The sequence below is a fragment of the Orcinus orca genome, chromosome 3 (genome assembly GCF_937001465.1).
Source record: "Orcinus orca chromosome 3, mOrcOrc1.1, whole genome shotgun sequence".
NCBI lineage: Eukaryota > Metazoa > Chordata > Mammalia > Artiodactyla > Delphinidae > Orcinus > Orcinus orca.
This window is the reverse complement of record NC_064561.1, coordinates 135,520,548-135,542,640: the sequence shown is the minus strand read 5'-3', so window position 1 is coordinate 135,542,640 and position 22,093 is coordinate 135,520,548. Positions and strand designations below refer to the sequence as shown.

The 22,093-nt window shown below is 37.0% G+C and overlaps 1 pseudogene; it reads left to right on the top strand.

Moving 5' to 3' along the window:
• The first annotated feature begins 17,763 nt into the window (after nt 1-17,763).
• Nucleotides 17,764-18,229, top strand: LOC101285264 (40S ribosomal protein S12-like; annotated as a pseudogene).
• Nucleotides 18,230-22,093: the final 3,864 nt, after the last annotated feature.

The following is a 22,093-nucleotide window of genomic DNA, read 5'->3' as shown; positions in this document are numbered from 1 at the left end:
AATATCATGATTGTGAAAACTCATCAGTCTGATTGATATGTGTCATCTCTGGAGGGAAGCTCCTTGATTGGCACCTGAAACCGCTAGTTTTGATGATTCCTGTGGCCTGGAAATGACCTGTCAAGACATAATGGCTGTTTTATGTTTCCTATTCTAGTCATTCATGATTTAAAAACATGATCATACTCAGTTAGAGGTGCATGTTTTGTCAGATACACACATGCACACACTCCTTTTAGCCCCTGTTTAGCATGTACCTTGAACTCTCCCTTCTGAACTGGCTTTGGTAGTTGAGAAGGGAGGTTGGAATAACTGAGATTCAGAAGAACAATGGATATTGAGATCCCAGGATCCCAACATCTTGGGATCCCAGGTTCCATTAGGAAAAGAGTCAGGATGTCTGCATACAATTGAAAGTGTATGTTGGGAGGGATGACAATAAAGAGAAGTCTCTTGGTGTATAACTTCCTTTTTTCCAGCCTTCCAGTCTTTGCAGAGCCATCTTTCCCAGTGCTCTTGGGCTGACCTTTTGCCCATGCAGAAGTCCCGCACAGTTAGGTACTCTCTAGCAAACGCTTCAACACTTCAGAACTTACTCTTCCTATCAGGTATTTCAGAAAATGACTACCTCTGCTCAACCTGCAGGATATACTAGAGGTCTGTTACTCGCAGGCTCAGTTCCACTTAATTTCAAAACCATTGAGAACAAAATGTTATAGAATATCATGGACTTTTTTCCCCATCAGACTGTGGTCTGGAATATCCAAAAAATGCCTAGTGAAACTGGAGGGAGGGAGGGAAGCCTAGCAACTGATGAGCTTGGATCTACAATCTCCATTTCCACTCATATGATGGACACACTGCCAAAGCCATGGCAACTAGTTTCTAGTCTGGGTCCTAATGGGTCTTGAGCCTGTCCGTAGAACTCAGTATGTAGGAATAGAGCCCCAACTCCTTTCCTCTCACAGTAAGCCTCTCCCTGAATTGAGCTGGGTTTCTGGTCCCCACCTGACTTGACCACTTCTGTTATTGAGAAGTCTATGTCCCCATATGATGCCCAAAACATTATTCTACCATTTGTGTATCAATATCCAGCTTACTCTTTTCTTGTACTATCTGGGACTTTATAATTTGTACTAGGGTACTCTCTGCCCAGTGATTTCATCCTTAGCCTCAATCTTACACCAGTCTCTGCTTTTTCTTATCTCCCTGACAGGATACTCCAGCATGCCATGTGCCCAGGGTTGCTTCATCTCTGATGGTTTACAAGATCTACCTTTCCTTCAACACACACCCTTACCCAGTTCTTGAGGGTAGATATAAGGCAAAGGCTTTAGGAAAAAGTAGTTTGTTGACATGCTGAACACGTAGGAGAACCAAGGGTAAGTCATCTATTCTCAGAGTCCTATTGGCTTTTTAAAATATACTTTAGAGGTTTAGATTATGTAGTTTTGAACATATTAGCAAATCTAAATCTGCTTCCTGAGAAGAGCTTTGTCTTACTTGTTGACCTTTTGACTCATGTAGCTTGTTTCCTTGCAGGGATAGAATGCCTTTTCTTTGGGCAAGAAGTCAAGTTAGATTCTTCACTTCTTTTTTAATTAACAGACTTTATATTTTAGAGCAATTTTAGACTTACAGAAAAATTGATCTGAAATTACAGAGAGTTACCACATACTCTCTCCTTCCCCAGTTTCTTCTATTATTAACATCCTGCATTAGTGTGGTACATTTGTTACAATTGATGACTATTATTGATATGTACAGTGTTATTAACATAGTTTAATAACATAGTATTAAACTATGTTAATAGTTTGTAAACTAAAGTCCATAGTTTACAATAGGGTTCACACTTTGTGTTATACAGCTAGATAGATTTTGACAAATGCATAATGTAGTGTATCTAACATTACAGTATCATACAGAATAGTTTCACTGCCCTGAAAATCTCCTGTGCTCCACCTATTCATCCCTCCTGCCCTTCCCCCAAGCCCCTGGGCACCACTGATCTTTAAACTGTCTCCATAGATCTGCATTTTCCAGTATGTCATAAAGTTGGGATAATTCAGTATGTAGCCTCTAAAGATTGTCATCTTTCACTTAGTGATATGCATTTAATGATCTAATTAATGTCTTTTTGTGATTTGATAGCTCATTTCTTTTTATTGCTGAATAATATTCCGTTGTATTAATGTATACAGTTTATCCGTTTACTTACTGAAGGACATCTTGCTTTCTTCCAAGTTTTGGCTGTTATAAATAGAGTTGCTGTAAACATCTGGGTGTAGGTTTTTGTGTAGATATGTTTTCAACTCATTTGAGTAAATACCAAGGAGAGTGATTGCAATATCATATGGTAAGAGTATGTTTAGTTTTGTAAGAAACTGCCCAACTGTCTTCCAAATGGGCTGTATCATTTTATATTCACAAGCAATAAACGAGAGTTCCTGGTGCTCCGCAGCCTCACCAGAATTTGATGTTGTCAGTATTTTGGATTTTAACCAAATCCAAACGTGGATTGGCATTCATGTTGTAGTTTTAATTTGCATTTCCCTAATGACTTATGATATTGAACATCTTTTCATATGCTTGTTGGCCATTGGTACGTATTCTTTGGTGAGATGTCTGTTCATATCTTTTGTCCATTTCTTAGATTAGGTTCTTTGTTTCCATATGGTTGAATTTTAAGAGTTCTTTTCATATTTTAGGATCCTTTATCAAATATGTATCTTACAATATTTTTCTCCCAGTCTGTTACTTGTCTTTTAATTCTTTCAACAGTGCCTTTCACAGAGTAGAAGTTTTTTTTTAGTTCCTGTTTTGTTGAGATATTGAGATATAATTGATATACAGCACTGTATAAGTTTAGGGTGTACAGCAAAATGATTTGACTTACACTATCCTGAAGCTATTACTACAATAACTTTAGTGACCATCATTCATATAGATATCAAATTAAAAAAATAGAAAAAAGTTTTTTTCCTTGTGATGTGAACTTTTAGGATTTACTCTCTTAGCAAATTTCACATGTAATTGAAATATAATCAATTATCTTTATCATGTTGTACATTAGATCCCTAGTACTTATTTATCTTATAACTGGAAGTTTTTTTCTTTTGACCACCTTCATCCAATTTCCCCTACCCCCACCCTCTGCCTCTGGTAACCACAGATCTGATCTCCTTTTCTATGAGTTCTTTGTTTATTTGTTTGTTTTTGAAGTATAACTGACTTACAACACTATGTTGGCTCCTGGCACACAACATAGTGATTCAATATTTCTATACATTTCAAAATAATCACTGTGTTAAGTCTAGTTACCATCTGTCACCATACAAATATATTATATTATTATTGACTATATTCCCTACATTGTACCTTGACACATTTATTTTGTAATCAAAAGTTTGTACCTCTTAATCTCCCTTAGATATTTCTCTCCTCCCCTCACCCTCTCCCCTCTGACAACCACCGTTTGTTCTCTGTATCTATGATTCTATTTTGTTATATTTGTCCATTTGGTGTTTTTTTAGATTCCACATATAAGTGAAATCATATAATATTTGTCTTTGCCTTACTTATTTCACTCAGCACAATACCCTCTAGGTCCATCCATGTTTTTGCAAATGGTAATAATTATCTTTTTATGGCTGAGTAATATTAATATTCTCTCTCTATACATAGAATACATATAGTAATATTTTATATATATATATATATAATATTGAATTGCTGGGTTATATGGTAGATCTATTTTTAATTTTTTGAGGTGCCTCTGTACTGTTTTCCATAGTGGCTGCACCAATTTACATTCCCACCAACAGTGCATGAGTGAGTGTTCCCTTTTCTCCACATCCTTGTCAACACTTGTAATTTGTTGTCTTTTTGTTAATGGCCATTCTGATAGGTATGAGGTGATATCTCACTGTGGTTTTGATTTGCATTTTCCTGATGATTAGTGTTGCTGAGCATCTTTCATGTGCCTGTTGGCCATTGTATGTCTTCTTTGGAAAAACGTCTATATGGTCCTCTGACCATTTTTTAATCATGTTGTTTCTTTGTTTGGTGTTGAATTGTATACGTTCTTTGTATATTTTGAATATTAACCCCTTATTGGGTATATTATTTGCAAATATCTTCTCTATTCAGTAGGTGGTCTTTTCATTTTGTTGATAGTTTCCTTCACTGTGCAAAAGGTTTTTAACTTGATTTAGTTCCATTTGTTTATTTTTGCTTTTGTTTCCCTTGCCTGAGGAGACATATCCAAACAAATATTACTAAGAACAATGTTAAAGAGTGTACTGCCTGTTTCCTTTTAAAACTTTTATGGTTTCAGGTCTTATATTTAAGAGTTTAATCCATTTTGAATTTATTTTTGTGCATGGTATGAGAGAGTAGTCCAGTTTGATTCTTTGCATGTAGCTGTCCAATTTTCTTGATATCACTTATTGGAGAGGCTGTCTTTTCCCCATTGTATATTCTTGCCTCCTTTGTTGTAGATTAATTGCCCATATAAGTATGACTTTATTTCAGGGTTTTCTATTCTGTTCCATTGACCTATGTGCATATTTTTGTACTGGTTCTGATTAATGTAGCTTTGTAGTATAGTCTGAAGTCAGGGAGCCTGATTCTTCCAATTTTGTTTTTCTTTCTCAAGATTGCTTTGGCTATTCAGGGTCTTTTGTGTTTCCATGCAAACTTTAGAATTATTTGTTCTAGTTCTGTGAAAAATGCCATTGTTATTTTGAGAAGAGTTGAATTGTGTCTGTAGATTACCTTGGGTAATATGGTAATTTTAACAATATTAATTCTTCCAACCTAAAAGCATGGTACATCTTTTCATTTGCTTGCGCCATCTTCAATTTTTTTTTTGTCATAAAGTTTTCTGAGTATAGATCTTTGCCCTCCTTAGTTAGATTTGTTTCTAAGTATTTTATTCTTTTTGCTGCAATTATAAATGTGATTGTTTTCTTAATTTCTCTTTCTGATTGTTTGTTCTTAGTGTATAGAAACACAAAGAATTTCTATATATTAACTTTGTATCCTGCAACTTTACAAAATTCATTGATGAGTTCTAGTAGTTTTTTGGTGGTGTCTTTAGGATTTTCTATGTACAGTACCATGTCATCTGCAAAAAGTGACAGTTTTACTTCTTCCTTTCTAATTTGGATACTTTTTATTTCTTTTTCTTGTGTGATTTCTGCATCTAGGATTTCCAATACTATGTTGGATAAAAGTGGAGAGAGTGGGCATCCTTGTCTTGTTCCTGATCTTAGAGGAAATAATGTCAACTTTTTACCATTGAGTATGATGTTAGCTGTGGGCTTGTCATACATGGCCTTTATTATGTTAGGTACGTTCCCTCTGTACCCAATTTTTCGAGAGTTTTTATCATGAATGGATGTCGAATTTTGTCAAAATCTTTTTCTGCATCTATTGCAATGATTGTATGGTTTTTATTCTTCAGTTTGTTAATATGGTGTATCATATTGATTGATTTGTGAATGTTGAAAAATCCTTGCATCCCTGGGATAAATTCCACTTGATCATGGTGTATGATCCTTTTAATGTACTGTTGGAATTGATTTGCTAATATGTTGTTTAGGATTTTTGCATCTATGTTCATCAGCGATATTGGCCTGAAATTTTCTTTTTTTATGATGTCTTTGTCTGATTTTAGTATCAGGGTGATGCTGGCCTCATAGAATGAGTTCAGAAGTATTTCTTCCTCTGCAATTTTTTGGGATAGTTTGAGAAGGATAAGTTTTAACTCTTCTTTAAATGTTTGGTAGGATTCACCTTTGAAGTCATCTGGTCCTGGACTTTCGCTGCTTGGGAGTTTTAAAATTATTGATTTAATTTCATTACTGGTAATTGGTCTGTCCATATTTTCTATTAATTCCTGATTCAGTCTTGGGAGATTGTTCATTTCTAGGAATGAGTCCACTTCTTCTAGGTTGTTCATTTTATTAGTGTATAATTATTCATAGTGATATTTTCTGACCCTTTGTATATCTGTGCTGTTAGTTGTTACTTTTCCTTTTTCATTTCTGATTTTATTCATAAGAACCCTCTCTCTTGATGAGTCTGGCTAACGGTTTATTGACTTTATCTTTTCAAAGAACCAGCTTTAGTTTCATTGATCATTTCTATTTTTTAGGTGTAAGGTTAGTTTGTTTATTTAAGATTTTTCTTTTTTACTCAGGTATGCTTGTATCGCTTTAAACTTCCCTCTTAAAACAGATTTTGCAGTGTCCCATAGACGTAGTTTTTTTTTTCTTTTTAACATCTTTATCGGAGTATAATTGCTTTACAATGGTGTGTTGGTTTATGCTTTATAACAAAGTGAATCAGGTATACATATACATATATCCCCATATCTCCTCCCTCTTGCATCTCCCTCCCACCCTCTTATCCCACCCATTTAGGTGGACACAAAGCACTGAGCTGATCTCCCTGTGCAGTGTGGCTGCTTCCCACTAGCTTTCTATTTTACATTTGTTAGTGTATATATGTCCATGCCACTCTCTCACTTTGTCCCAGCTTCCCCTTGCCCCTCCCCATGTCCTCAAGTCCATTCTCTACGTCTACGTCTTTATTCCTGTCCTGCCCCAATGTTCATCGGAACCATTTTTTTTAAGATTCTGTATATATTTGTTAGCATATGATATTTGTTTTTCTCTTTCTGACTTACTTCGCTCTGTATGATGGACTCTAGGTCCATCCACCTCACTACAAATAACTCAATTTCATTTTTTTTAAGGCTGAGTAATATTCCATTGTATATATGCACCACATTTTCTTCATCCATTCATCTGTTGATGGACACTTACATTGCTTCCATGTCCTGGCTATTGTAAATAGAGCTGCAATGGACATTGTGGTACATGACTCTTTTTGAATTATGGTTTTCTCAGGGTATATGCCCAGTAGTGGGATTGCTGGGTCATATGGTAGTTCTATTTTTAGTTTTTTAAGGAACCTCCATACTGTTGTCCATAGTGGCTGTATCAATTTACATTCCCACCAACAGTGCAAGAGTGTTCCCTTTTCTCCACACCCTCTCCAGCATTTATTCTTTGTAGACTTTTTCATGATGGCCATTCTGAGTGGTGTCACATGGTACCTCATTGTAGTTTGATTTGCATTTCTCTAATGATTAGTGATGTTGAGCATCTTTTCATGTGTTTGTTGGCAATCAGTATATCTTCTTTGGAGAAATGTCTATTTAGGTCTTCTGCCCATTTTTGGATTGGGTTGTTTGGTTTTTTGTTGTTGTTGTTGTTTTGTATTCCTTTTATTTCTTTTTATTCTCTGTTTGCCATGACTAGGACTTCCAAAACTATGTTGAATAATAGTGGCCAGAGTGGACATCCTTGTCTTGTTCCTGATCTTAGTGGAAATGCTTTCAGTTTTTAACCATTGAGAATAATATTTGCTGCGGGTTTGTCGTATATGGCCTTTATTATATTGAGGTAGGTTCCCTCTATGCCCACTTTCTAGAGAGTTTTTGTCATAAATCGGTGTTGAATTTTGTCAAAAGCTTTTTCTGCATCTCTTGAGATGATGATATGGTTTTTATTCTTCAATTTGTTAATATGGTGTATCACATTGATTGATTTGCGTATATTGAAGAATCCTTACATCCTTGGGATAAATTCCACTTGATCTTGGTGTATGATCCTTTTAATGTGTTGTTGGATTCTGTTTGCTAGTATTTTGTTGAGGATTTTTGCATCTATATTCATCAGTGATATTGGTCTGTAGTTTTTTTTTTTGGTAGTATCTTTGTCTGGTTTGGTATCCGGGTGATGGTGGCCTCATAGAATGAGTTTGGGAGTGTTCCTTCCTCTGCAAATTTTTGGAAGAGTTTGAGAAGGATGGGTGTTATCTCTTCTCTATATGTTGATAAAATTCACCTGTGAAGGAATCTGGTCCTGGACTTTTGTTTATTGGAAGATTTTAAATCACAGTTTCAATTTCATTACTTGTGATTGGTCTGTTCATATTTTCTATTTCTTCCTGGTTCAGTCTTGGAAGTTTATACCTTTTTAAGAATTTGTCCATTTCTTCCAGGTTGTCCATTTTATTGGCATATAGTTGCTTGTAGTAATCTCTCATGATCCTTTGTATTTCTGCAGTGTCAGTTGTTACTTATTGTTTATTTCTAATTCTATTGATTTGAGTCTTCTCCCTCTTTTTCTTCATGAGTCTGGCTAATTCTTTATCAATTTTGTTTATCTTCTCAAAAAACCAGCTTTTAGTTTTAGTGATCTTTGCTATTGTTTCCTTCATTTCTTTTTCATTTATTTCTGATCTGATCTTCATGATTTCTCTCCTTCTGCTGACTTTGGTTTTTTGTTTTTTTTTTTCTTCTTTCTCTAATTGCTTTAGGTGTATGTTTAGGTTCTTTATTTGAGATGTTTCTTGTTTCTTGAGGTAGGATTGTATTGCTTTAAACTTCCCTCTTAGAACTGCTTTTGCTGCATTCCATAGTTTTTGGTTCATCATGTTTTCATTGTCATTTGTTTCTAGGTATTTTCTGATTACCTCTTTGATTTCTTCAGTGATCTCTTGGTTATTTAGTATTGTATTGTTTAGCCTGCATGTATTTGTATTTTTTACATATTTTTTCCTGTAATTGATATCTAGTCTCATAGCATTGTGGTCGGAAAAGGTACTTGATATGATTTCAATTTTCTTTTTGAAATTTACCAAGGCTTGATTTGTGACCCAAGATATGATCTATCCTGGAGAATGTTCCATGAGCACTTGAGAATAATGTGTATTCTGCTGTTTTTGGATGGAATGTCCTATAAATATCAATTAAGTCCATCTTGTTTAATGTATCATTTAAAGCTTGTGTTTCCTTATTTATTTTCATTTTGGATTATCTGTCCATGGGTGAAAGTGGGGTGTTTAAGTCCCCTACTATGAATGTGTTACTGTCGATTTCCCCTTTTATGGCTGTTAGTATTTGCCTTATGTATTGAGGTGCTCCTATGTTGGGTGCATAAATATTTACAATTGTTATATCTTCTTCTTGGATTTATCCCTTGATCATTATGTAGTATCCTTCTTTGTCTCTTTTAATAGTCTTTATATTAAAGTCTATTTTGCCTGATATGAGAATTGCTACTCCAGCTTTCTTTTGATGTCAATTTGCATGGAATATCTTTTTCTGTCCCCTCACTTTCAGTTTGTATGTGTCCCTAGGTCTGAAGTGGGTCTCTTGTAGATAGCATGTATATGGGTCTTGGTTTTGTTTCCATTCAGCCAGTCTATGTCTTTTGGTTGGAGCATTTAATCCATTTACATTTAAGGTATTAATTAATATATATGTTCCTATTCCCATTTTCTTAATTGTTTTGGGTTTGTTATTGTAGTTCTTTTCCTTCTGTTGTGTTTCCTGCCTAGAAAAGTTCCTTTAGCATTTGTTGTAAAGGTGGTTTGGTAGTGCTGAATTCTCTTAACTTTTGCTTGTCTGTAAAGGTTTTAATTTCTCTGTCGAATCTGAATGAGATCCTTGCTGGGTAGAGTAATCTTGGTTGTAGATTCTTCCCTTTCATCACTTTAAATATGTCCTGTGACTCCCTTCTGGCTTGCAGAGTTTCTGCTGAAAGATCAGCTGTTTACCTTATTGGGATTCCCTTGTATGTTATTTGTTGTTTTTCCCTTGCTGCTTTTAATATTTTTTCTTTGTATTTAATTTTTGATAGTTTGATTAATATGTGTCTTGGCGTGTTTCTCCTTGATTTATCTCTGCACTTCCTGGACTTGATTGAGTATTTCCTTTCACATATTAAGGTAGTTTTCAACTATAATCTCTTCAAATGTTTTCTCAGTTCCTTTCTTTTTCTCTTCTTCTGGGAACACTATAATTCGAATATTGGTGCATTTAGAGTTGTTCCAGAAGTCTCTGAGATTGTCCTCAATTCTTTTCATTCTTTATTCTGCTCTGTGGTAGTTATTTCCACTATTTTATCTTCCAGGTCACTTCTCTCTTCTTCTTCCTCAGTAATTCTGCTATTGATTCCTTCTAGATTATTTTTAAATCCATTTATTGTGTTCATCCTTGTTTGTTTGCTCTTTAGTTCTTCTAAGTCCTTGTTAAACGTTTCTTGTGTTTTCTCCATTCTATTTCCGGGATTTTGGATCATCTTTACTATCATTACTCTGAATTCTTTTTCATATAGACTGCCTATTTCCTCTTCATTTGTTTGGTCTGATGGGTTTTTACCTTGCCCCTTCATCTCCTGTGTGTTTCTTTGTCTTCTCATTTTAAGTTACTGTGTTTAAGGTCTTCTTTTTGAAGGCTGCAGGCTTGTAGTTCCCGTTGTTGTTGGTGTCTGCCCCCAATGCCTAAGGTTGGTTCAGTGGGTTGTGTAGGTTTCCTTGTGGAGGGGACTGGTCCCTGTGTTCTGGTGGATGAGTTTGGATCTTGTCTTTCTGGTGGGCAGAATCATGTCCAGTGGTGTGTTTTGGTGTGCCTGTGACTTTATTATGATTTTAGCCAACCTCTCTGCTAATGGGTGTGGTTGTGTTCCTGTCTTGCTAGTTGTTTGGCATAGGGTGTTCAGCACTGTAGCTTGCTCATCGTTGAGTGGAGTTGGGTCTTAGCAATGAGATGGAGATCTCTGGGAGAGCTTTCACCATTTGATATTACATGGAGCCAGGAGGTCTCTGGTGGACCAGTGTCCTGAACTCGGCTCTCCCACCTCAGAGGCACAGGCCTGACACCCGGCTGGAGCACCAAGACCCCGTTAGCCACACCACTGAAAAGAAATGGGAGAAAGAAAGAATGAAAGAAAAAATAAAACACAAGTTATTAAAATAAAAAAGTTATTAAAAAATATTAAAAAGTAATTTAAAAAAGAAAAAAAGAAAGAAAGAAAGAAGAGGGCAACCAAACCAAAAAAGAAATCCACCAATCATAACAAGTGCTAAAAACTATACCCCCCCCCAAAAAAAAAAGTATAAACAGAACGTTAGGGCAAATATAAAAGCAAAGCTATACAGACAAAATCACACAAAGAAGCATACACATACACACTCACAAAAAGAGAAAAAGGAAAAAATATATATATCTATATATAAAAAAATGAAAAGGAAGAGAGCAACCAAATCAGTAAACAAATCTACCAATGATAATAAACTCTAAATACTAAACTAAGATAAACATAAAACCAGAAACAAATTAGATTCAGAAAACAAGCCCCAAGTCTACCGTTGCCCCCAAAGTAAACCACCTCAATTTGGGGATGATTCGTTCTCTATTCAGGTATTCCAGAGATGTAGGGTACATCAAGTTGATTGTGAAGATTTAATCCACTGCTCCTTAGGCTGCTGGGAGAGATTTCCCTTTCTCTTCTTTGTTCACACAGCTCCTGGGGTTCAGCTTTGGATTTGGCCCCACCTCTGCATGTAGCTTGTCTGATGGCATCTGTTCTTCACTCAGACAGGACAGGGTTAAAGTGGCAGCTAATTAGGGGGCTCTGGCTTACTCAGGCTGGTGGGAGGGAGGGTTATGGAATGCGGGGCAAGCCTCTGGTGGCAGAGGCTCGTGTGACATTGTAACAGCATGAGGCATGCCAGGTGTTCTCCCGGGGAATTTGTCCCTGTTTCATGGGACCCTGGCAGTGATGGGCTGCACAGGCTGCTAGGAGGGGAGGTGAGGATAGTGACCTGTGCTTGCACACAGGCTTCATGGTGGCTGCAGCAGCAGCCTTAGTGTTTCATCCCCATCTCTGGTCTCTGGAGCTCGTTTAGGCAATGCTCTGAATCCCCTCTCCAAGCATACCCCAAAACAATGGTCTCTTGCCTCTTAGGCAATTCCAAACTTTTTCCTGGACTCCCTCTTGGCTAGCTGTGGCGCACTAGCCCCCTTCAGGCTGTGTTCACACAGCCAACCCCAGTCCTCTCCCTGGGATCTGACCTCCGAAGCTGGAGCCTCAGCTCCCAGTCCCCACTTGCCCTGGCAGGTGAGCAAACAAGCCTCTCAGGCTGGTGAGTGTTGGTCAGTACCGATCCTCTGTGCGGGACTCTCTCCACATTGGCTTCTACACCGCTGTTGCTATGTTCTCCTCTGTGGCTCCGAAGATTCCCCCTGCCCCCGCCCACCCCCCGTCTCCGCCAGTGAAGGGGCTTCATAATGTGTGGAAGGTTTTCCTCTTTCGCAGCTCCCTTCCAGAGGTGCAGGTCCCACCCCTATTCTTTTGTCTTTTCTTTTTTCTTTTGCCCTACCCAGGTACGTGGGGAGTTTCTTGCCTTTTGGGAAATCTGAGGTCTTCTGCCAGCATTCAGTACGTGTTCTGTAGAAGTTGTTCCACATGTAGATGTATTTGTGATGTATTTGTTGGGAGGAAGGTGACCTCCATGTCTTATTCCTCCACCATCTTGAAGGTCTCCTCCTGTCCCATAGACTTTGGATCGTTGGGTTTTCCTTTTCTTTTGTCTCCATGTATTTTTTGATTTCTTAAGTAACCCATTGCCTGTTTAGTAGCATATAGTTTAGCCTCCACGTGTTTGTGTCTTTTGCTATTTTTTTTCTTGCAGTTGATATCTATTCTCATAGTGTTGTGGTCAGAAAAGATTCTTGATATGATTTCAATCCTCTTAAATTTATTGATACCTGTTTTGTGGTCTGGCATGTGATCTACACTGGAGAATGTTCCATGTGCACTTGAAACGAATGTGTGTTTTGCTGCTTTGCATGGAATGTTCTCTCTCTATATCTGTTAAGTACAGCTGGTCTAATGTCATTTAAGGCCAGCATTTTCTCGCTGGATCATCTATCCATTGATGTAAGTGGGGTGTTAAAGTCCTCTACCATTATTGTTTTACTGTCACTTTCTGCCTTTATGTCTGTTAATATTTGTTTTATGTGTTTAGGTGCTCCTTTGTTGGGTGCGTATATATTTACAATTGATATATGTTCTTGGATTGCTCCCCTGATCATTTTATAATGTCTTTCTTTGTCTCTTATTACAGTCTTCATTTTAAAGTCTATTTCATCTGATATTAAATTGCTATCATGGTTTTCTTTCTATTTCCCATTTATACTTTTTCCATCCCCTCACCTTCAGTGTGTGTGTGTCTTTAGATCTGAAATGAATCCTCTGTAGGTGGCATACATGTGGACCTTGTTTTTGTATTCATTCTTTTGATTGGAACATTTGGTTCATTTACATTTAAAGTAATTATTGATAAGTATGTACTTATTTCCATTTTTTTGGTTGTTTTTGCAGTTGTTCTTTTCTTCTTCTTTTACTCTGTACCCCCTTATGATTTGCTGACTATTTTTAGTGTTATATTTGGATTCCTTTCTCTTTTTACATGTGTATCTATTATAGATTTTTGGTTTGTGTTACCATTATATATATGATTAAAGTTGCTGATTTCTTTAGTTTGAAGGTATTTTAACAACCCTGCATTTTTACTCCCCTTCCTGTATATTTAATGTTCTGATATCATATTTTACATTTTTTTGTTTCCTTTAACTACTTATTGTGGATATAGATGATTTTACTACTTTTGTCTTTTAATTTTCCTAGTAGCTATATAAGGGGTTGATTTTGATTGGGATTCTGTTGACTCTATAAATCAAGTTGGGAAGACCTGAAATTCTAAAAATATTGACTTTTTCTATCCATGAACATGGAATATCTCTCCACTTGTGTAGATTTTTTTGTTTAATTTCTTTGATCAGTTTTTTGGTTTCCTAATATAGACCTTGTACTTCTTTTTTTACCCTTATGCCCAAGTATTATTATTTTTTGGCACTAAGGCAAATGCTTGTATCTTTAATTTCAAATTCCTATTGTTCACTGCTGGCATATAGAAAAGTAACAATGTAGATTCTTCACTTTTTATAACAATATGTTAACTTTATTACCTACACATCTGGTTTCCAAAGTTATGTTGATTTCCTCTCAAACATATAACATCTGTTATTCAGGGACTCAGTAAGAACTAAAATCCAAATTGACTACTAATGAACTTCTTAAAAATCCTATCCAAGTTAAGTTGGGGAGAAATAATGATCCATTTCTAGATCCTCTGCTCTGAGAAGAAAAACTTCTTGTACTTCAAACTCAAAAAAGTTGGTCATAATCCATCTCAATCAATCCCTGTAAATTTGCTTCTTTAACTACACTTCTGAAAGCTACCCACTGGGAACATCATCACTTGGCTGAAGGCCAGGCAATCAGCAATAGCCTCACTATGACTGACTTTTAGAGACACTTCTACTGCTTGAAATGCTTCCACTTTTAGAGACACTTCCATAACTACTAAAGATCAACTAATTCTGAGTCATTCCGAGTTCTGAAAGTCTAACAGTCCCCAAAATCTCTGCTTCCCCAAACCCTGTATAAGATCAGCAACTTGCTTTGATCAGTAATACTGAGCTCTGTTCATACAGATCTCTCTTGCTTACCAGATAATCCATTAAACTTTTTGTTTCAAATGTAAAGTGGTAACCTCTTTTGTTGAGAGCTTTTTTTTCCTGTTATCAATTAAGCTACCTAAAACAGCACCTGTGGGGGCTTCCCTGGTGGTGCAGTGGTTGAGAGTCCGCCTACTGATTCAGGGGACACAGGTTCGTGCCCCGATCCGGGAAGATCCCACATGCCGCGGAGTGGCTAGGCCCGTGAGCCATGGCTGCTGAGCCTGTGCGTCCGGAGCCTGTGCTCCACAACGGGAGAGGCCACAACAGTGAGAGGCCTGCGTACGGCAAAAAAATAAAATAAAAATAAAACAGCACCTGTGGATTGCATTGTTTTAGAGCCAGGTGGAAACTCTTAATGGAAATATGATTTTACTATTTTCTTGGCAATTTTTTTTGTTGTAAATTTGTGTAAAACTCAGTTACATGAATATAGTTTCCATATCTTTTGTAAAACAGCTATTTAATTCATTGCTCAATAGCTAGTTAAATGTTCTTTATATAAAGAAAAGTTTTTAAGTTCCTCTTAGAGTTTAATGCTAGGTAAAATTGTGTCTCCTGAGCAAATAAATGATTTCCTCTTTTCTTTGGCTGCCATGAATCTCAACACTACAATTTCTAATCAGTTATAAGACTTAATTTCTCACTTTAAGATTATATTCTTAACCATAAATGATACATGACTTTCATTTATTTTCATGTTTTTTATTGTTATAATCCTTATCATAATGGTTTTATTGCATATGACTTTTGCTTAACCTACATTAAAAATCCATGTTTGGGACCAGGTATGGAAAAAAATTAATAATACATTTCTTTTTGAGGAACATTATGATAATACACTAGTATTTGCATACTTCTTGTTCTTCCCAGGCACTTTCACCTTTGATAATAATCCTTTATTTTGTTTCTATGATATCTAGAGTTTGGCAGCAATATTTTAATGAAGTCAGTCAAATGAATTTATAGTTTTACAAATCATTTCTAACATTGATATTCTTTAGAACAAAATTCTGTGTGAAAATATTAATTCTCAGTGTAACTGGTAAAAGTTATACCTCCACAGCAGTTAGTTGGCCAACTGCACAATCACCTTTGAAAGTGCAACAACTTTAATAGCAACATTGTACAAAAATAAAAGGCAACATCTTAACCTTGAAACTTTGGTGCTAACAATGGAAATCAAAATAAACACTTCTAAGTGTTTATTTCACTCCTCTATTCAGCAAGGCAACAGGTTAGTTAATGGAAGAATTTGACATCCTGCATGGAAGAATAGCTTTCAGGACATATATAACAAAAAGTACATCCTAAATATGAGACTGATTTTGAGTCTGATATAAATTTTCCTGTTTCCATTGCAGGTTCCTTACCATTCACAAATCCAACAACTTGCATTAGGGCGCTTGAAACTAATTTGTTTGGCTGGAATTATAGTCATTGCTGTTATTATGTATAGTTTTTATTTTCCTTTTTTAAAAAAATCAATTCTGAGGTTTTCCTGGTGGTGCAGTGGTTAAGAATCCACCTGCCAATGCAGGGGGCACGGGTTCGAGTCCTGGGCCCGGAAGATCCCACGTGCCACAGAGCAACTAATACATGCATCACAACTACTGAGCCTGCGCTGTACAGCCCACAAGCCACAACTACTGAAGCCCGCATGCCACAACTACTGAAGCCTGTGTGCCTAGACCCCATGCTCCGCAACAAGAGAAGCCACCGCAATGAGAAGCCTGCACACCGCAATGAAGAGTAGCCCTTGCTCACCGCAACTAGAGAAAGCCTGCACGCAACAACGAAGACCCAACGTAGCCAAAAATAAATACAGAAATAGATAAATAAATTTATTTTTAAAAAGTATTAAAAAAATAAATTCTATCTATCTGGCTGCATCAGGTATTAGTTGCGGCCTATGGGATCTTTCATTGTGGTGAGTGGGCTTCTCTCTAGTTGTGGCACATGGGCTCTAGAGTGTGTGGGTTCAGTAGTTGAGGCACACAGGCTCAGTTGCCCTGCGGCATGTGGGATCCTAGGTCCCTGACCAGAGTTCGAACCCATGTCCCCTGCATTGCAAGGCAGATTCTTAACCACTGGACCACCAAGGAAGTGCTTAGTTTTTGTTTTCATATAACAAACACAGGTCTTATAAAGAGATGGAATAAATCATGATGCCCATGGTAGGGCTTAAAGAGGTGGTGAGAAAGACTTATTCTACTGTATATTTCTTCCCTTCTTCCCTAGATGCCATCCTGCTTAAAATTCTGTCTTTAGAAGGGTTGCAGGGAGGGGTGCAGTGGAAGAGAGATGTGAACTACCTCTTCCAAATTCTAATGAAATGTAATAAAAGATTAAGCAGAATTGACATCATTAAGACCAATTATTCTTTTTTCCAGGAAATATAGTAGGTACTTCTGGGGGATGAAACACAATAAATTCCTATTTCCTGAGGACATACAGATTACTGGATCTTTTCTGAGGCACAGGATGATAGGGTGAGGAAGGCAATGGCAGGGGATGTTTGAGAATCCTCTAAAATTAGGTATGTGCAGAAACAGCAGTCTTTAGAAGAAACAGCTAGTAAATCTGCTCCTGATTAGTAGTGGACTTAGGTTTGGATGAAAAGGGAGGGTTAGTTCTAGTTCCAACAACCTGAACTTCAGGAAAGGAAGGAAAGAGGCAATCTTTGCCTACTTCCTAAATCTTTCTCAAATGACCTTGTTTTTAAGGAATATAAGGTTTAGCTATTCTAAAGTGCCAACATGGCAACAAATACAATACTAGACAAGAAACCACCTATTTTTCTAATAAAGAGAGGAAAATTGTTGCAGAAGAAAGTGTTTCTACCTTTCATAGATGTCTCCACCTGTTCCTGAAACCACTGGAATTGAAGTTGGGAGGCATCTGTTTTTGTCTTGTCATCTCTGCTGATTTTCTCAGCTACTCAGGATATCCCCAACATCATTTACATCTCATATACAGAGGTTTTCTTAGGATGAGGCCAAGAGAGGCTCCTTGGGCCTGCTTTGAAGACCCTCACTATGAGCAGCTGGGAAACCACCACTGAAGATGAAGAAATTGGCTCTACCATAACTATTTTTTTAATTCCAAAGTTTTATTTTATTTTATTTTAGTATTTAAAAAAATATCCAACTTATTAGGTTTCCTCATTGAAAGCCAAGGCAAAGCAGGTAATATACTTTTATCCACCCAAGGCTGTCCTTTGGTGGTTTCTATTCCTATTTAAAATGACCACTAACGCCACGGAGTCGCGCGGAGACTGAGGCTCGGGTGCACTTAAGATTCGGCTCCACCCATAACCCACTGCCAGGGCCGAGGAAGGCACTGCTGCTGGAGGTGTAATGGACGTTAATCCTGCTCTGCAAGAGGTGCTGAAGACCAACATTATCCACGATGGCCTAGCACGTGGAATATGCGAAGCTGCCAAAGCCTTAGACAAGCGCCAAGCCCATCGCTGCGTGCTTGCATCCAACTGTGATGAGTCTATGTATGTCAAGTTGGTGGAGGCCCTTTGTGCTGAGCACCAAATCAACCTGATTAAGGTTGATGACAACAAGAAACTAGGGGGATGGGTAGGCCTCTGTAAAACTGACAGAGAGGGAAAACCCGTAAAGCGGTTGGTTGCAGTTGTGTGGTGGTTAAGGGCTGTGGCAAAGAGGCTCAGGCCAAGGATGCCATCGAGGAGTACTTCAAATGCAAGAAATGATCAAATAAAAACACTGGGCTCTTGTTCCTCAAAAAAAAAAAAATTAAAATTAAATAAAATGACCACTGATGTACATTGTAACCTGAATCACATGGGAGCTACTTATAGTGATATCCCTACTCACACTCCATAGTTAAATTTACATTTATTGAGGACCTTTAATGAGCCATCTGCTTCATATTAGCACATCAGCAGCAGAAGTACCACTGCCACCAGTATAACAGCTGCCATTTATTTAGAAATAACTATGTGTCAGAACCAAAGCTAAAGACTAATTTTATTTCATCCAACTCTTACATAAACTATGGCAGGTAACATTATCCTCATTTGATGGAAGAGAAAACTGAAGCAGAAAGAGTCTCAGTAATCTGCACTAGGTCGCAGAGATAACAAGTGGCAAGAATTCAATCCTTATGACACTACAGTTTACAACTAAGGACATTGAGGCCCAGAAAGACCGGAACCAAGGGGACACAGTAAATGGCAAATTGGAAATCAGATCTGTCAGAACCCTCAAAGAACATGTTCTTTCTATTGTATCATATATCTTTCATTCTGTGTTTTGTTTCTCTGCCCTCTCTGAAGTGTAGGAAGAGGAAATAAAATTTGTAAATTAAAAGGTTTTGAAATATTCTGGAAGGTTCCATTTTATGAATAGGCATAATTCTCTGCCTGAGTCCACATTTTAGAAGGAACATGTCAGATATGAGTTGCTGGCTTGGCAGTGGTCTCAAGCATATGTTACCTGGTGACCTCAGTGTTGCCAGTTAATCACTGGCATATGAGCCAACACAAAGTTAGTTTTTCTTTTTCAATTTTTTTTTATTGAAGTATAGTTGATTTACAATGTTGTGTTAGTTTCAGGTGTAAAGAATATATATTCTTTTTCAGATTCTTTTCCATTAAATTTAGGTTATTGCAAGATATTGAATATAGTTCCCTGTGCTATACAGTAAGTCCTTGTTTTTTTATCTATTTTATGTGTAGTAGTGTGTATCTCTTAATCCAAAACCCCTTTTGCCCCTTTGGTAACCATAAAATTTTTTTTCTAACATTACTCAGCCATAAAAGAGAATGAAATAATGCCATTCACAAACAACATTGATGGACCTAGAGATCATACTAAGTGAAGTAAATCAGACAGAGAAAGACAAATATCATATGATATCACTTATTTGTGGAACTTATTTATAAAACAAAGTTACTTTTATATAGGACAGAGGCAGCTAACAGTAGCTTGCTTCAGAAATCAGTGTTATTGATGATGGGAGAAATTGTGAGATGAGTTTCACAAGAAAGTGTTGTAAGGTTTCTATTTAACTAATTCCTGAGCTCACATCTGGGCTGAGTCCTGGTGACTTTGGGAAGGAATTCAAAAAGAAAATGCAGACAATAAGAAGGCTGCTTCACTTTCTTTGCCTTCAGCTGGAAACAGGTTAGTGCTCACCCACATCAAGGCAGTACTTGGACTGGCTGCCTGAAGTACAATTATATTCTACAAAGTTGCCTTGTAGTTTGCATTCTCCTCCTTCAATGGCTTTCATATCAAAGCCGCTTTGTTTCCAAGTTAACATAATGGGACTCAACGTAATATTTTGCCAAGCTCTCACTGATCCTCGGTGTGGAATAAATGTGAACACTGCCTCATTAATCCTCTCCACAGTCTTTGGAGAGAAGTGGCAAGCAATATCCCATCCATTTTGCAGTGGAGGAAAGAATGGCAAAGTAAATTGTTCACTTTGCATCTGTGCCCAGCCTTCTGGGCATTTCCATCTGGATATCCTGCTGGCTTGTCAAACTCAACTTACCCCAAATTGAACTCATTCCCTTCCGTTTTCCAAAACACATCTCTCTGTCTGGGCATTGTCTTGGTTAATGGCACTACTATCCACACAGTTCCCCTGGTGGAAGCCTCGAGTCACCTTTGACTTCTTTCACTTTCTATATACAATCAGTTATGAAGTGTATCTCATTTTCCTCTGAGATAGCTCTCCAATTCGTCCATTCTCTTGAAACAACCCTGCCCCAATCTCTTGCTCTGTCCAGTGTCACATCATCCCTCATCCAGGTTACAGCCAAAAAATAATCCTTACTAATATACCCAATTTGGGTTTTTCAATTTGTCATTTATACTGTCTTCAAAAAATTAATTTTCCTAAAACCAAGGTGGTATTATTTTCTCTCTTGCTCAAAAAGCTCTGATGGCCCCACATGGCCAACAAACATGGTCCTGACTATTTTCACATCAATATCTTTTAAAATCAGGCACAACCTCTCCCACTCTTTGTTACCATGTACCCCCTACTCTAGACACAAGGCCATCTCACTATTCTCCAAGTGCTTTGGCCCATCTCCTAACCTTAGTTCATGATGAGCTTGCCTTAATTTCAGCTGATTCAACACATTTCTAGTCATTCTTTACAGTTCATATGGAACATCTTATTTGTTATCTTTATGACTCATTCATCTGCCTACTTTCCTAATTAATCTCTCCCTCTTTTGGATCTTCATAACAAGTTGTTACCATTTTTCATACCTTGTTTTACAGTTAGTTATCAGTATTTCTCAAAACAGCCTATAAGTTTCTTGAGGACAAAGTCCATATTTTATTTATCTCTGAATTATTAGTATTTAGTATGGTGCTGGGTACTTACTTGGTGCTAAAATTTTTTTGTATAGCAATTTATATACAATCAAGAACTTCTTTTAGAAAAGAAGTACTATATTTAATAACCACAATAACTGTAATACAGGGATTACTACTGATCCCTAACTTACAGATGAACAGACTGAGGCCTTAAAGAAGTAAAAAGACTTTTCTATGGCCTGTCTAGCATGAGGGCCAAGACTTAAACGCAGGATACTCATCTGAAAACCCTGATTTTATTTCACTGTACTGGACTGCACGTAGGCAGAAGTATATTTGGAAATGTGGCCTGAAACAGTGCCCAGTTTTGATAAAGCAAGTATTTCTGGTTACTACAACATGCTAGATGTTGTTCATATTGAGGGGTCATCAATTTCCAAAGGACTGTACATCATTCCTGGTTGTTTTCTGTGTCTGAGTAAGAACACAAACATCTCAGGGGCAAGGATTCTGTCATGTTCATGTTGGAGCAACCATAGCACCACTATGGACTTGAATATAGATGATGTTTAAGAATTATTGATTGTCTAATGGAATCTAGTCAAAGGACTTTGTTATCTTTGGCCATTTTCTCTTGTCATCCCCAACCCACACAATGTGTTGCCAAATGTTTATGAAGAGAATGTATATACCTTGTTTGAATTTTTAAAGATAATATTATAGGCACAGTTCCACTTCCTTCTTTCCCAGAGAAAAATCACTATTGTTATGTGGGAGAGTAATATATACAGTTATATATTTTTCACCACATATATCTGAGCATATAGCAATTTTCTGTGTGTTTCAAAGTTAATATATTACATATGTCTTTTTGGAACTTTTTTATAATCATATAATAATACATCATTTAAGCTCTTTTCTATTGTATTACAACTTTTTATCTATTGATAATACCCTTAGAAATACAATGCTTTATTTATAATAATTGCTACAATTTATTTAGGGTTTATTAAGGGGTCTAGCACTGTGCGAAATGCTATTGAACCCTCAATAGAATCTGATACAAATAAAAAAATAATCTGATCAGAATTTTCCCTGATATCAAGTTTTGAAGAAAACGAGATCCAGTGAGAATTTTGGACTGAAGACCCAAGAATACTCAGTGGAAGAAAGGTTGAAAAATAGGTTGGTCCCCTGTTTACAAATGCCATCTAGTTTTCTCTTTTGCCCTGAGATGGCCCAGTCCATAGCAAGACTCAGACTCCTCAATCTGAGTGCCTTAACTCTTAATTTAAATTTTCTCTGTATTCTTGCCTAAGGAATTCACCATATTATT